Source organism: Pan troglodytes, chromosome 19 (genome assembly GCF_028858775.2).
Source record: "Pan troglodytes isolate AG18354 chromosome 19, NHGRI_mPanTro3-v2.0_pri, whole genome shotgun sequence".
Classification (NCBI taxonomy): Eukaryota; Metazoa; Chordata; class Mammalia; order Primates; family Hominidae; genus Pan; species Pan troglodytes.
Window position 1 is genome coordinate 18,824,522 of NC_072417.2, and position 14,032 is coordinate 18,838,553.

The window sequence follows — 14,032 nt, forward strand, 5'->3', positions numbered from 1 at the left end:
GCTCTTAGACCCGGCTGAGCCACAGGATGTCAGATCCTATGATTCTCCGATTGGCTCTTAAGGGGCAAGGGAACTGTCAGCCCTGGACGGAGGAGTCGCTCTCAGACCCCAGCTAAGGCAGCTGAGGGGACGCCCGGCTGAAGCTGTCGGAGCCCCATCCCCTTCTGGGGCCCCCAGGTTGCCGACTCTCAAGTGCCCGCGCCCCAGTGAGCGAGTGTCGGGAGCCGACGCAGAAGGCTCCCTCCTACAGCGAGCGGCGGGCAGGGGCCGGCGGGGCACAGTGCTCCGGGCGCCCGGGGACGGGACGTGGCGCCTAACGAGGCGTGGCCGGGGTTGGGCTGGGGCTGCCGCCGGGCGCCGGTTCCCCGCCGTGGGGCGACTCGTCCTTCCTGAACGTGCCACGCTCCGCGGTCGCTCGGCCACAAACAAGGAAGCTGGGGGGACGCCCGGCGGGCGCCGAGGCCCGTGCGAGGCCGGGGCTCCGCGGGGAGGGCGGCCGGGGCAGCCGCGTGGGCCGGGAGGGGACGCGAGGGCGGCATTGCTCTGCTCGCTCAGCGGCCCGGCCCCCGCCCCCGACGTCTGAATAGCTGCTGTGTCTCGGCGGATCCGATTGTTTCACTCTGAGACTGGCTGGCTCTGTGGAATTTCCAGACGCCCCTGTGGGACAGGTCCCGGGGGCGGGGGAGGAATCTGTTTTCAGGAAAAGCCAGGCACCAATCCTCGTTGCCTCTCCTCGTTTGATCCTCTTAGGCCGTCCTGGCCTGCGGGTTTGGCAGGGACAATGCCCCATCTTACAGATAGCGAAACTGAGGGGAGATACGTCCAGCAGAAAGGAGAGGAGAATTCCCATCTGCCCGCAGTCCCGGCCTGGAAAGCCCTCCGTTGCTGGGCTCAGAATGTGACGGGCCCGTCGCCCTCTTTCTCTGGCTGCAGCTTCTGCTAAGGGGATGGCAGATGTCAAGGATCTCCAGACCACGGGGGAGGGAGACCCTGGATCCTGTTCTGGGCTCCCCTGGCTTCCTTTTGCGAGGTGACTCCACCCTCCCCTTCCTGCCTTTTTCCCCTACCCCTCAGTGCACAGGCCTGGGTGAAAAAAAAACACAAAAAACACAAAAAACACAAAAAACCGAGGGCTGTAGTCCTGGCAGGGCCACAGCTTCCAGTGAGAGCTCCATTTCCTCGCTGCACCCCATCAGGACTGGAGGCTAAGGACTAGCACTCCTGTTTTCTCATTAATAAAGCTAACTAAGGCCGGACGCAGTGGCTCACGCCTATAATCCCAGCAGTTTGGGAAACTGAGGTGGGTGGATCACCTGAGGTCAGGAGTTCAAGACCAGCCTGGCCAACATGGTGAACCCTGTCTTTACTGAAAATACAAAAATTAGCTGGGCATGGTGGTGCACGCCTGTAGTTACCACTACTTGGGAGGCTGAGGCAGGAGGATCGCTTGAACCTGGGAGGCAGAAGTTGCGGTGAGCCAAGAAGGCCACTGCCTCCAGCCTGGGTGATAGAGCAAAACTCCCTCTCAAAAAAATAAATAAGTAATAAAGAAATCTAACTAAAGGCCACTGAGTGTTCCAATTTGTGTACCTTGGGCAAGCCCCTTCCCCATTCTGGGCCTCAGTTTCCCCATCTATATCACGAATATTCTGGGATTCGCATTCAAATACATCCTCTGCAGGCAACAGCCTCCCATAGGGAGTTAACCTTTTTCTTTTGCTGTATTACTCACCTCCCCAGCACCTGTGTACATAGTAGGCACACAATAAAAGGTTAGCAAAGTATAATAGGGCCCGGCACCGTGGCTCACACTTGTAATCCCAGCACTTTGGGAGGCTGAGGTGGGTGGATCACCTGAGGTCAGGAGTTCGAGACCAGCTTGGCCAACATAGTCAAACCCCATCTCTACTAAAAATACAAAAAAATTAGCCAGGCATGGTGGCATGTGCCTCTACAGTCCCAGCTACTCAGGAGGCTGAGGCAGGAGAATTGCTTGAACCCGGAGGGCGGAGGTTGCAGTGAGATGAGATCACACCACTGCACTCCAGCCTGGGCGACAGAATGAGACTCTGTCTCAAGATAATAATAATAATAAGTATAATGGTATCTTTGCCTGTCCCCTCTCTGTCAACAAATTCCTAATGATGACCAAAAACAAGGAGAGAAAAATAAGGGGTTTATCAGCCGTATTATCTCTGCATCACCACAGTGACTAGAGTTGACTCCCACTTCCTGAAGCTGGTGGGGCAGCAGAAATTTTTCCACTCAGAAGCTAGGTTTGGGCCTGGCACAGTGGCTCATGCCTATAATCCTGGTACTTTGAGAAGCCAAGGCAAGAACATTGTTTGAATCCAGGAATTTGAGACCAGCCTGGGCAACATAGTGAGACCTGTCTCTAAGAAATAAAAATAAAAAATTAGCTGGGCGTGGTGGTGCCTGCCTGTGGTACCAGCTACTGGGGAGGCTAAGGTGGGAGAATCGCTTGAGCCTGTGAGATCGAGGCTGCAGTGAGTTGTGATCATGCCATTGCACTCAGCCTGGGTGACAAGAGTGAGACCCTGACTCAAAAAAAAAAAAAAAAAGGCCAGGCGTGGTGGCTCATGCCTGTAATCCCAGCACTTTGGGAGGCCGAGGTGGGTGGATCACCTGAGGTCAGGAGTTTGAGACCAGCCTGGCCAACATGGTGAAACCCCATCTCTACTAAAAATACAAAAATCAGCTGGGTGTGGTGGCACACGCCTGTAATCCCAGCTACTCAGGAGGCTGAGGCAGGAGAATCACTTGAACCCGGGAAGCAGAAGTTGCAGTGAGCCAAGATTGTGCCACTGCACTCCAGCCTGGGTGACAGAGCAAGATTCCATCTCAAAAAAAAAAAAAAAAAAAAGGAAAGATGCTAGGTTTGAATTTGATCTCTGCTCCTTCTTTACAGCTTCTGGCCTCATAGCCACTTTGACCCCTTGATTCTGACATGTCCTCTGGCTCATGGGTATGTCAGAAATAACGGCACCCATTTTACAGGTGCAAAACCAAAGGAAAAAAGTGAAGTGGCCAACGGCACACCACAAAATACAAGATGGTAAGATGGTAGACACAAGACTGCTTTCTTCATTGGTTCAATGAAGATGGTGATAATAGCAATAGAGCCTGTTTTACAGGATTGCAGGAAGCTCAGCTGCAACAGAGGGAACGCCGTTTAGAAGCTGCGAACTGCTAGTCGTTGGTGGAGCAGAAGCCACAGTAACACAGATGCCTGGCGAGGGGCTGGGAGTAGCCTTCCTTCCAAAGGTGTTTGCCTCCAGTTCATAAACAGGGCTGGGCTTAGGCACTGGATGCACAAAGATGAACAAGACACGGTCCCTGCCTTGGTGGAATTGACACTGTGGGGGTAGGGCACAGACGAATACACAGGTAGCACAACATATCCAGGCAGTTTTTATAAGGTATACAGCCAGCATTGTGGGAGCTCAGGTGGCCTCCTGGGTGTATTGGGTTTGTTTGTTTGTGTTTTGTTTTAACATCTCTGCCATCTTCGGCAGCTCCCGTAAGAGAAACATGGACAGTTTGGGACCTGCCACCCTTTAGCCAGCTTGGATGCCACACCTGAGGGAGAGACTGATTGGGTGACGCCTCCCCTTTTTCCTTGAGTCTCTGGGTGACCCTGTGTGACCAGAGCTGGGCAGCAGTGCATGAAATTCCCAAACGCCTCAGGAACAAGCTTGCTGGCTTTCCTGTGGGTCAATCAGTCCAGGGAGGTCACGGCAGGTGGTCATGTTTGTGGTGTTTGTTTTTTTGTTGTTGTTGTTTTTTGTTTTTTGTGGGTTTTTGTTTTTGTTTTTGTTTTTTTTGAGATGGAGTTTCACTCTTGTTGCCCAGGCTGGAGGGCAATGGTGTGATCTCGGCTCACTGCAACGTCTGCCTCCCAGGTTCAAATGATTCTCCTGCCTCAGCCTCCCGAGTAGCTGGGATTACAGGTGCCTGCCACCATGCCTGGGTAATTTTTTTGTATTTTTAGTAGAGATGGGGTTTCACCATGTTGGCCAGGCTGGTCTCAAACTCCAGACCTCAGGTGATCCACCCGCCTCAGCCTCCCAAAGTGCGAGGATTACAGGCGTGAGCCACCATGCCCTGTGGTGTTTTTTTACACCTTGGATTTGAATAATGTGCCATATGTTTTTAGTTATTTTTTTTTTTCAAGTAAATGTACTTTTTTTTTTTTTTTGAGACAGTCTTGCTCTGTTGCTCAGGCTGGAATGCAGTGGTGTGATCTTGGCTCACCGCAACCTCCGCCTCCCAGGTTCAAACAGTTCTTCTGCCTCAGCCTCCTGAGTATCTGGGATTATAGGCGCCTGCCACCATGCCTGGCTAATTATTTTCTTTTTCTTTCTTTTTCTTTTTTTTTTTTTTTTTTGAGACAGAGTCTCACTCTGTTGCCCAGGCTGGAGTGCAGTGGTGCGATCTCAGCTCACTGCAACCTCTGCCTCCCGGGTTCAAGCGATTCTCCTGCCTCAGCCTCCTGAGTAGCTGGGATTACAGGTGCCTGCCACCACATCTGGCTAATTTTTGTGTTTTAGTAGAGCGAGGTTTCACCATGTTGGCCAGGCTGGTCACTAACTCCTGACCTCAGGTGATCCACCCACCTCGTCCTCCCAAAGTGCTGGGATTACAGGCATGAGCCACCGCGCCCGGCCAAATAAATGTGCCTTTATTTATAATTGCAAATAGGTCAAAGATTCAGTATGTCGTACAAAACTCAAAAGGTACAAAAAAGAACACAGTGAAAAGTAAGTCTTCCTCCGTCCTCTGCTCTCAGCTTCCCAATTCTCCTCCTCAGAGGTAAACACTCTTATTAGTTTCTTCTCTATCCTTCCAGAAATCAAATATTCTCTTCTAGGAATTGTTTAAAAAGCATTGTTTATCAAGATGTGGTCTACAGACCCCCTCAGTCAGAATCGCCCACATCACAGACATTCAAGTTGGAGAACACTGCTTTGAAGAATTTGCTGGCTATCATCCTGTGATGGGAAGGATATTTCCAGATGGCCTTATTTCCTCGCATGATCTCGGCTCGCCGCAACCTCTGCCTCCCAGGTTCCAGCGATTCTCCTGCCTCACCCTCCAGAGTAGCTGGGATTATAGGCACGTGCCACCACGCCTGGCTAATTTTTGTATTTTTAGTAGAGACGGGGTTTTACCATGTTGGTCAGGCTGGTCTTGAGGTCCTGATCTCGTGATCCGCCCACCTTGGCCTCTCAAAGTGCTGGGATTACAGGCTTGAGCCACCGCGCCTGGCCCAGATGACCTTATTTGTAAGAGAGGAGACTAAGGCTGAACCTGGTCAAATTCATGCCAGGTCTAGAACTAGTTTTCAACACTTTCTGCCACACTAGTGTTTTGCAGACCCTGTGTGTACATGTGCGTGTGTGTGCGCGTGTGTGTGCGTCTGTGTGTGCGTGCGTGTGTGTGTGCGTGCGTGTGCATGTGTGTCCTTAGGAGCAAATCCTTTCTCCAAATAAAATAATACCTAGAAACACACACACGCACACACACACACACACGCACACACACACACACACACAGGCAAAATAAAAGCAGAACTCCTCGTGTTGAAGTGGGGGTGGGGTGAACAGGGACCTCACTGAGCCTTCCTTGCCTTATTGTAGGCCCTGTGGCACCTCCTTGGGACCCAAGAGTGGAAAGACCACAGTCTCATCTTAGGTGACATCCTAGAAGTGACAGGAATTTGGTATTCAGATGGTCAAATCCAAGGTGGGAGAAGAGGAATTGGAAATCCCACCTCAAATCCATTGCTAGGAACCATGGATGTCTCCATTGTCCCCGGTGCCTGCTCCTCTCTGTCAGCCCCCCTCTGCATTCCTCAAGCTCATGCTAAGCTGATGAATGGAGAAAGCTGGAGCCCAAGTGTCCCCAAGAAAAGAGGTGGCCTCAGCCAGGAGCGGTGGCTCACACCTGTAATCCCAGCACTTTGGGAGGCCGAGGTGGGCAGATCACTTGAGGTCAGGAGTTCAAGACCGGCCTGGCTAACATGGTGAAACCCTGTCTCTACTAATAATACACACACACAAAAAAAATTAGCATAGTGGCATAGGCCTGTAATCCCAGCTACTCGGGAGGCTGAGGCAGGAGAATCACTTGAACCTGGGAGATGGAGGTTGCAGTGAGCTGAGATCATCCTAGTGCACTCCGGCCTGGGTGACACAGCAAGACTCTGTCTCAAAAAAAAAAACAAAAAAAAAAAACAGTTGGCCTCGTTTGAACATTTACATTCCTGACCACTTTAAGTGTATTTATCAAGACTTCTAATGTGCCCAGCACTATAAACTCCAAGAAATCTAAAACTAGTCCTCACTCGCCAGTTACTCTCAGTTTAGCTGGAGAGAGAAGATATAAAAAGAAGTGATAATGGCCAGGCGCGGTGGCTCACACCTGTAATCCCAGCACTTTGAGAGGCCAAGGCAGGAGGATCTCTTGAGCCCAGAAGTTTGAGACCAGCTCTGGCAACCTAGTGAGACCCCATCTCTGAAAAAAGTAAAAGAATTAGCCTGGCATGGTAGTGCATGCCCGTGGTTCCAGCTACTTGGAAGGCTGAGATGGGAAGACTGCTGGAGCCCAGGCGGTCGAGGCTGCAGTGAGCTGAGATGGCGCCATTGCACTCCAGCCTGGGCAAGAAGAGCAAAACTCCATCTCAAAAATAAATAAATAAATAAATAGGAAGTGAAGTGATAGCAACATTAAGCAGGGGTGTGCTGACTGCCAAGTGAGGGGCACAGGCAAGTGGGCAGATGGGCAGGCAGGTGTCTCCAGGGATGTGAGGAAGTGGGAGATCCGTTTAGGGGGAAGGCCAGAGCTGGGCAGAAAGAAATTGCAGACAACACTGCCTTCCAGGGGAAGCCTGGCCACTTTGAGATGCAGTCAGAGCTGAAGAAGCAGCAGATTGGGCCCTGAAGCCCTGAACTTTTTTTTTTTTTAAGACAGGGTCTTACTCTGTTGCGTAGTGACAGGATCACAGCTCACTGCAACCTCAAATGGATGGACTCAAGTGATCTTTCTACCTTAGCCTCCTGAGTAGCTGGGATTACAGGTGCATGCCACCACGCCTGACTAATTTTTGTATTTTTTTGTAGAAATGGGGTATTGCTGTATTCCCCAGGCTGGTCTTGAACTCTTGGGCTCAAGTAATTCACCTGCCTTGGCCTCCCAAAGTGCTAGGATTACAGGCATGAGCCACCACGCCCAGTCGGGCCCTGAACTCTAATCCTAGCTTAACTGGTTTGAGGGACTTGGGTTGGACTTGAGAAAGGTTTTTCTTTGTTTTGTTTTGTTTTTTTGAGACTGAGTTTCACTCTTGTTGCCCAGGCTGGAGTGCAATGGCGCGATCTCAGCTCACTGTAAACTCCACCTCCCGGGCTCAAGTGATTCTCCTGCCTCAGCCTCCTGAGTAGCTGGGATTACAAGCATGCCACCACATCTGGCTAATTTTTGTATTTTTGGTAGAGACGGGCTTTCACCACGCTGACCAGGCTGGTCACGAACTCCTGACCTCAGGTGATCCAGCCACCTCGGCCTCCCAAAGTCCTGGGATTACAGGCATGAGCCACCGCGTCCGGCCAAAGTTAAGGAAGATTTTAACAGCAGACTTCCATCCTTCAAACCCGCTTCACCATAAATCACAACTCTATCCTTTCAGTGGCTCCACCTGGCTCACGCCACTGCAGCCTCACGCTGGCCTCCTAACTGCTGTTTGAACACACCAAGATCACTCTCACCTGAGTACTTGCTGCTCTCTCTGCTGGAAGGCTCTTCCCCCAGGCATTTGTATGGCTGGATCCCTCATTTCTTTCCTTCACTGGGCTCAACACCTGATCAGGGAGGCATTCTCCAACTGCCCTTTGTTAAACAGCACCCTTTCCGCTCTCAACACGCTTTCCCTTCTTTATGTTCTTCATAGCATCTATCATCATATGGCATTCTATATATTTACCTGTTGGCTGCCGCTCCCATTAAGTGTGAGTTCCATGCGGGCAACACTGTTCGTGCCCCTGGTGCCTAGAACAGCACCAGACACATAGTAGGTATTACAACATAAGCATTCATTGAATAAGTCAGTACATGAGTAACTCCCTCTCCTTTTTTTTTTTTTTTCTTTCTCACCCCCGTGATTGCCTGGAGAGAGTAACTCCCTCTCAATGATTCTCACAGAATCCTCTCTAGGATGGAGGCGGGTGCTCACCTTGGCCTGGAACTTTGATCTCATGGACAGCAGAGGTCCTGGTGCAACTTTACCATGCCACAAGCAGTTGTAGCAGTGCAATTGTAAATCTCACCAGAAGGTGACAGTTGCCAAGGTGACAGCTTCTCATGGTATGTGATAAAGAACCGGGTGGAGAGGAGACCTAGCCTTGGAAAGGGAGCACCATAGGAGTTGGTGGGAGCAGGTGAAAGCCTTGGTTCCTTGCTCCCTGCCTGGTGCCTGGTCACTGCAGACACTGAGTCAGGGACCAAGGGGAGGAGGGAGGCAGTCATCGTCATGACAGGAGCATCAGTGAAACTGCTGGCCTGGTGTCCCCTCCTGGGCCTGGACTCCATGTCCTTTATCTGTCCTTGGTACCCCAGATGAGTCAGCAAGAGCCTCTGAGGTTCATTGCAGCACTTCCCCCGGAGGCAGATTAGAGGATGTTGCAGGACATTAAGTAATACATCTGGAGCAGGCGCGGTGGCTCAAGCCTATAATCCCAGCACTTTGGGAGGTCAAGGCGGGTGGATCACCTGAGGTCAGGAGTTTGAGACCAGCCTGGCCAACATGCTGAAACTCTGTCTCTATTAAAAATACAAAAATTAGCCAGGCCTGGTGGTGCATGCCTGTAATCCCAGCTACTCAGGAGGCTGAGGCAGGAGAATCTCTTGAACCTGGGAGGCGAAGTTTGCAGTGAGCCGAGATTGCGCCACAACACTCCAGCCTGGGCGACAGAGCCAGGCTCTGTCTCAAACAAACAAACAAACAAACAAATAAATAAATAATACATCTGGTAGGGAAGGAGGCTGGGAAAGCCAGCTTGCAGCCTGGGGATAAGGGTCATCTGGACTGAACTTGTCTCTCTTTGGAACCCTACAGTCCAGGAAACAGATGGGGCTGGGAACTCAGGGAGAGGTGGGACTTCCCTAGCCTCAGCTGAAAATCAGCATTTTAGCCAGGCACGGTGGCTCATGCCTGTAATCCCAGCACTTTGGGAGGCCGAGGTGGGCGGATCACAAGGTCAGGAGATCGAGACCATCCTGGCTAACACGGTGAAACTCCATCTCTACTAAAAATACAAAAAATTAGCCAGGCCTGGTGGCGGGTGCCTGTAGTCCCAGCTACTCGGGAGGCTGAGGCAGGAGAATGGCGTGAACCCGGGAGGCGGAGCTGGCAGTGAGCCGAGATGGTGCCACTGCACTCCAGCCTGGGCGACAGAGCAAGACTCCGTCTCAAAAAAAAGAAAGAAAGAAAGAAAGAAAATCAGCATTTTAGCTACAAGCAGGTGAAAAAAGACAGTTTCAAAGCGGCAAATCCTCACAGAAAATGAATGTAGGCGTGCCTTGCTTTAAGCCATTCCTTATAGAAAAACTGAATCTCTCCCAAGAATAAACAATAAAGGGGGTAATTCTTCATTAGAAAGAGGGATGCTCCTTGGAGACACAGGTGAGTTTCCCTTGTGAACTGGAAATCATTGCCTTTATAAATATTCAGTTTCCTCATAACTTGAAATGTTACACTTTCTGATTTATAAAACTACCTTCAAATACAGGAATACTTTCACACATATAAAATCTCATCAGATTTTTTTTTTTTTTTTTTTTTGAGTCTCTGTCGCTCAGGCTGGAATGCAGTGGCACAATCTTGGCTCACTGCAACCTCCACCTCCCCAGTTTCAAGCAATTCTCCTGCCTCAGCCTCCCAAGTAGCTGGGATTAAAGGCGTGACCACCACACCCTGCTGATTTTTGTATTTTTAGTAGAGATGAGATTTTACCATGTTGGTCAGGCTGGTCTGGAACTCCTGACCTCAAGTGATCCACCCACCTCAGCCTCCCAAAGTGCTGGGATTACAGGCGTGAGTCACCAAACCCAGCTGATCATCTCATCAGATTATCAGAGGAACCTATGAGGTATCTATCATTATACCCCCTCCCCCGTTTTTTTTTTTGGTTTTTTTTGTTTTTTTTTTTTTAGAGACAGGGTCTTGCTCTGTTGCCCAGGCTGGAGCTTTTTGTTTATTTTAGAGACAGGGTCTTGCTCTGTTGCCTGGGCCGGAGTGCAGTGGTGCAACCTTCGCTCATTGCAGCCTAGACCTCAAGAGATCCTCCTGCCTCAGCCTCCTGGGACTACAGGTGCGCACCACCACACCTGGCTAATTTTTTAAATTTTTGGTAGAGATGGGGTCTCGCCACGTTGCCCAGGCTGGTCTCCAACTCCTGGGCTCAAGCAATTCTCCTGCCTCGGCCTCCCAAAGTGCTGGGATGACAGGCATGAGCCACCACACCTGACCAATTATCTCCATTTTGCCAGCGAGGAAACAGGCTTAGAGTGGATAAGTCACATAGTTCAGGCAGGCCTTCAGGCTTGAAGCTCTCCCCAGCACATCACACCTGTCCCCATGTGATTCCGACACAGCTCTTGGGAGGCTGGTACAGAGCAACAGACTATGATCCCATGTAAGAGATGAGAAAACTGAGCCCCAGGGAGGAGAAGGGCTCTGAATAGATTCCCTGACTGAGTCTAGGCTCTAGAGTCAGACACACCCAGGTTCAAGTCCTAGGTCTACCACTCACCAATTCTCCTTGGCAAGTACTTGACCTCTTGGTGCCTCGGTTTCTACATCTATAAAATGGGGATGATAATAACTAAGTCGTGGGAGCTGGGACGGTGAACTGAAGTGATGTATGTTATTGTTGAGAGTGCTGCCTGACACACGGCTGCTTGTCATTCTTGTTATTTTGTATGCCTGTCATTCTTGTTATTTTCAGAGCATTTCACACTTCTGTGAAATATCCACAGAGGCGTGTAATGGAGAGTCTCCTCTGGGGGCAGGCAAGATGTCAGCCAACCCTCATCCTAGCCCTTCCCTCCCCTCACCACCCTCAACCTTTCTTGAAGGTCACACTAGGCTGGTTCTCTCCCAGCCCCCAAGAAACTCCCTGCCACTGCCTGGCCCCACCTTGAAGCTGCCCGGTGGCCCTGGCAGATGAATGGCATCTCCTGGGGCCGCACCCGGCATGTGGTCATCCTGCCTCTGCCTGCGGCAGGGCCTGGAGCCCGGACATGCCTGGCAGGCTGCCAGGGCTTCTTTGGTAGGACGCCCCACCACTCCCTCTGGGCCCCTCTATTCTGGGAGCTGTAATTTAGACAGCCTTCTCCGCCCCAATTGCTATCTGTGACAGCAGTCCCTGTTCCCCAGGGCCCTGCCCACCCCTCCTTGCCCGCCTTTTCATAAACAGCTCCCGGGCTGCCCTGTTATCTTGGGCACTGTGGCTCTGGGGAGGAGGCCCTGCCACCCTGAAGATACAACGAATCCCTCCATCCCAGGGAGAAGCTGACCCAATGCAGACAGAGGTGGGATAAAGCCCTCACCCACCAAAGCCCAATATAGCAGCCCTCAGAACCTGACCCTGAAGTCTGCTGGATGGGGTGGGGTGCAGAGAAGAGGATAGGCTGTCATTATTCCCCCAACACCCTGGGGACTGGGTCAGCTGGGGCTGTGGTCTCCCTAAAGGCCCCTGCCTCAGCCATGCATGTTCAGCCACGGGCCACAAAATGTGTGTGTGTGTCTGTGTGTTGAGGGTATCAATAATAGCAACAAAAGTGATGTTTCTAAAATGCAAATGTGCCGATGTTTCTAAAATGCAAATATGCCAATGTTCTAAAATGCAAATGTGCCTGGGGAGGCTGAGGGGAGAGCATCTCTTGGGACCAGGAGTTCAAGACCAGCCTGGGCAACATAGCAAGACTCCATCTCTACAAAAAAAAAACAAAAATTAAAAATTAGCTGGGTATGGTGACCAATTAGACCTAGCTACTTGGGAGGCTGAGGTGAGAAGACTGCTTGAGCCAGGGAGGTCAAGGCTGCAGTGAGCTGAGAGCGTGCCACCGCACTCCAACTTGGGCAACAGAGCCAGACCCTGTCTCCAAAATAAAATAAAATAAAACATAGGCCAGGTGCGGTGGCTCACACCTGTAATCCTAGCACTGTGGGAGGCCGAGGTGGGTGGATCACTTGAGGTCAGGAGTTCAAGAGCAGCCTGGGCAACGTGGTGAAATCCCATCTCTACTAAAAATACAAACAAATTAGCCTGGCATGGTGGCAGGCACCTGTAATCTCAGCTACTTGGGAGGCCGAGGCAGGAGGATCGCTTGAACCCAGGAGGCGGAGGCTGCAGTGAGCTGAGATCCTGCTACTACTGCACTCCAGCTTGGGTGACAGAGGGAGACTCCGACTCAAAAAAATAAAAATCAAAATAAAATAAAATGCAAATGAGATTGTGACTGACTCCAAACCTTCAGTGTTTCCCCACAGCCCTTACGGATGAAGCTCAAAAGACCCTCCAAGCTCTGCCTTTTCTACCACTTCTCTCACCTCAGTGCCTTGGCACGAGCTTCCCCGGCCCCTGCCTGGACATTGTTCTCCTCTTCACCTAACTCCTGTTCATCCTGCAGGTCTCAGCTTATAAGTTATTGCTCATGGAACCCTCCTGTGACATCACAGACACTCCCTCCCTGGTCCTCCCTTTGGACTGGGATGGGTGTCCCTCCTGAGTTCACCAGAAGCACCACGCCCTTGCCTGTGCACTGGTCTACTTGCTGCCAGCTATAAGTGCTCCCAGGGCCGAAGCTTCCTCTTATTGTTATTTTTCAGTCGCTAGCCTGGTCCTGGCACACAGTAGGTTTTCCAAATATATTTGTTGGAAGAATGTGCAAATGAATACATGAATGACTCCTCTGGCCCTCCAGGATGTGTGGGTGTCTTGAGGGGTATTTGACTACTTTGTGCCTTCCATTTTCTTTTTTGTTTGTTTGTTTTTTGAGGCAGAGTCTCCCTCTGTCACTCAGGCTGGAGTATAGTGACACAATCTCGGCTCACTGCAACCTCTGCCTCCTGGGTTCAAGTGACTCTCCTGACTCAGCCTCCCGAGTAGCTGGGACTACAGACATGCGCCACCCCGCCCCGCTAATTTTTGTATTTTTAGTAGAGACGGGGTCTCGCCATGTTAGCCAGGCTGGTCTTGACCCCAAGTGATCTGCCCGCCTCGGCCTCCCAAAGTGCTGGGCTTACAGGTGTGAGCCACAGAACCCGGCCATGCCTTCCATTTTCTTTTTTTTTCTTTTTTTTGAGATGGAGTCTTGCTTTGTCACCCAGGTTGGAGTGCAGTGGTGTGATCTTGGCTCACTGCAACCTCCATCTCCTGGGTTCATGCAATTCTCCTGCCTCAGCCTCCCTAGGGGCTGGGATTACAGGCATGCACCACCACGCCTGGCTAATTTTTGTATTTTTAGTAGAGACAGGATTTCACCATATTGGTCAGGCTGGTCTTGAACTCCTGACCTCAAGTGATCCACCACCTCAGCCTCCCAAAGTGCTGGGATTACAGGCGTGAGCCACCACGCCCGGCCATGCCTTCCATTTTCTAGGAAAGCCCAGATGTCCCTTCATCCTCTAAGTATAACTTCAGGCTTGCTGCACTGTCTGTCCATCTTGATCTGGTCAATATGGTAGCTATGGCCATGGGTCTGCTGGCGGGGAGCCCCAGCAGGCTCTGAGGATGCACTCTAGGACAAAGCAGGCATCCTTGGGTTGAGGGGGAGAAGGGCATAGGAGGAGGGTGTCCTCAGGCCGTGGGTCACTTATGAGCAACAAGTCTGTTACCAGGAGGAAAGACAAGCCAAATGGACAGGTCAAGTCCTTATTTTGGCATTTTCTGCTGTGCTATGGAGACACACTTTGTATTTTGCTTGCTCCAAAGAGGGAAACCAGAAATAACAA

The 14,032-nt window shown here is 51.1% G+C and overlaps 1 long non-coding RNA gene across 2 annotated transcripts; it reads right to left on the minus strand.

The window, feature by feature from the left end:
* Nucleotides 1-2,873: 2,873 nt before the first annotated feature.
* Nucleotides 2,874-12,776, minus strand: LOC107969135 (uncharacterized). Of its 2 annotated transcripts, none has more exons than XR_008540373.2 (3): nucleotides 12,629-12,765; nucleotides 8,000-8,064; nucleotides 2,874-5,299 (listed from the first exon to the last, which is right to left on the minus strand). It is a non-coding gene; the product is annotated as an uncharacterized LOC107969135 (long non-coding RNA). The 2 variants fall into 2 exon arrangements; XR_008540372.1 differs by lacking the exon at nucleotides 2,874-5,299 and adding an exon at nucleotides 5,306-6,226 and having other exon boundaries at nucleotides 7,785-8,064; nucleotides 12,629-12,776.
* Nucleotides 12,777-14,032: the final 1,256 nt, after the last annotated feature.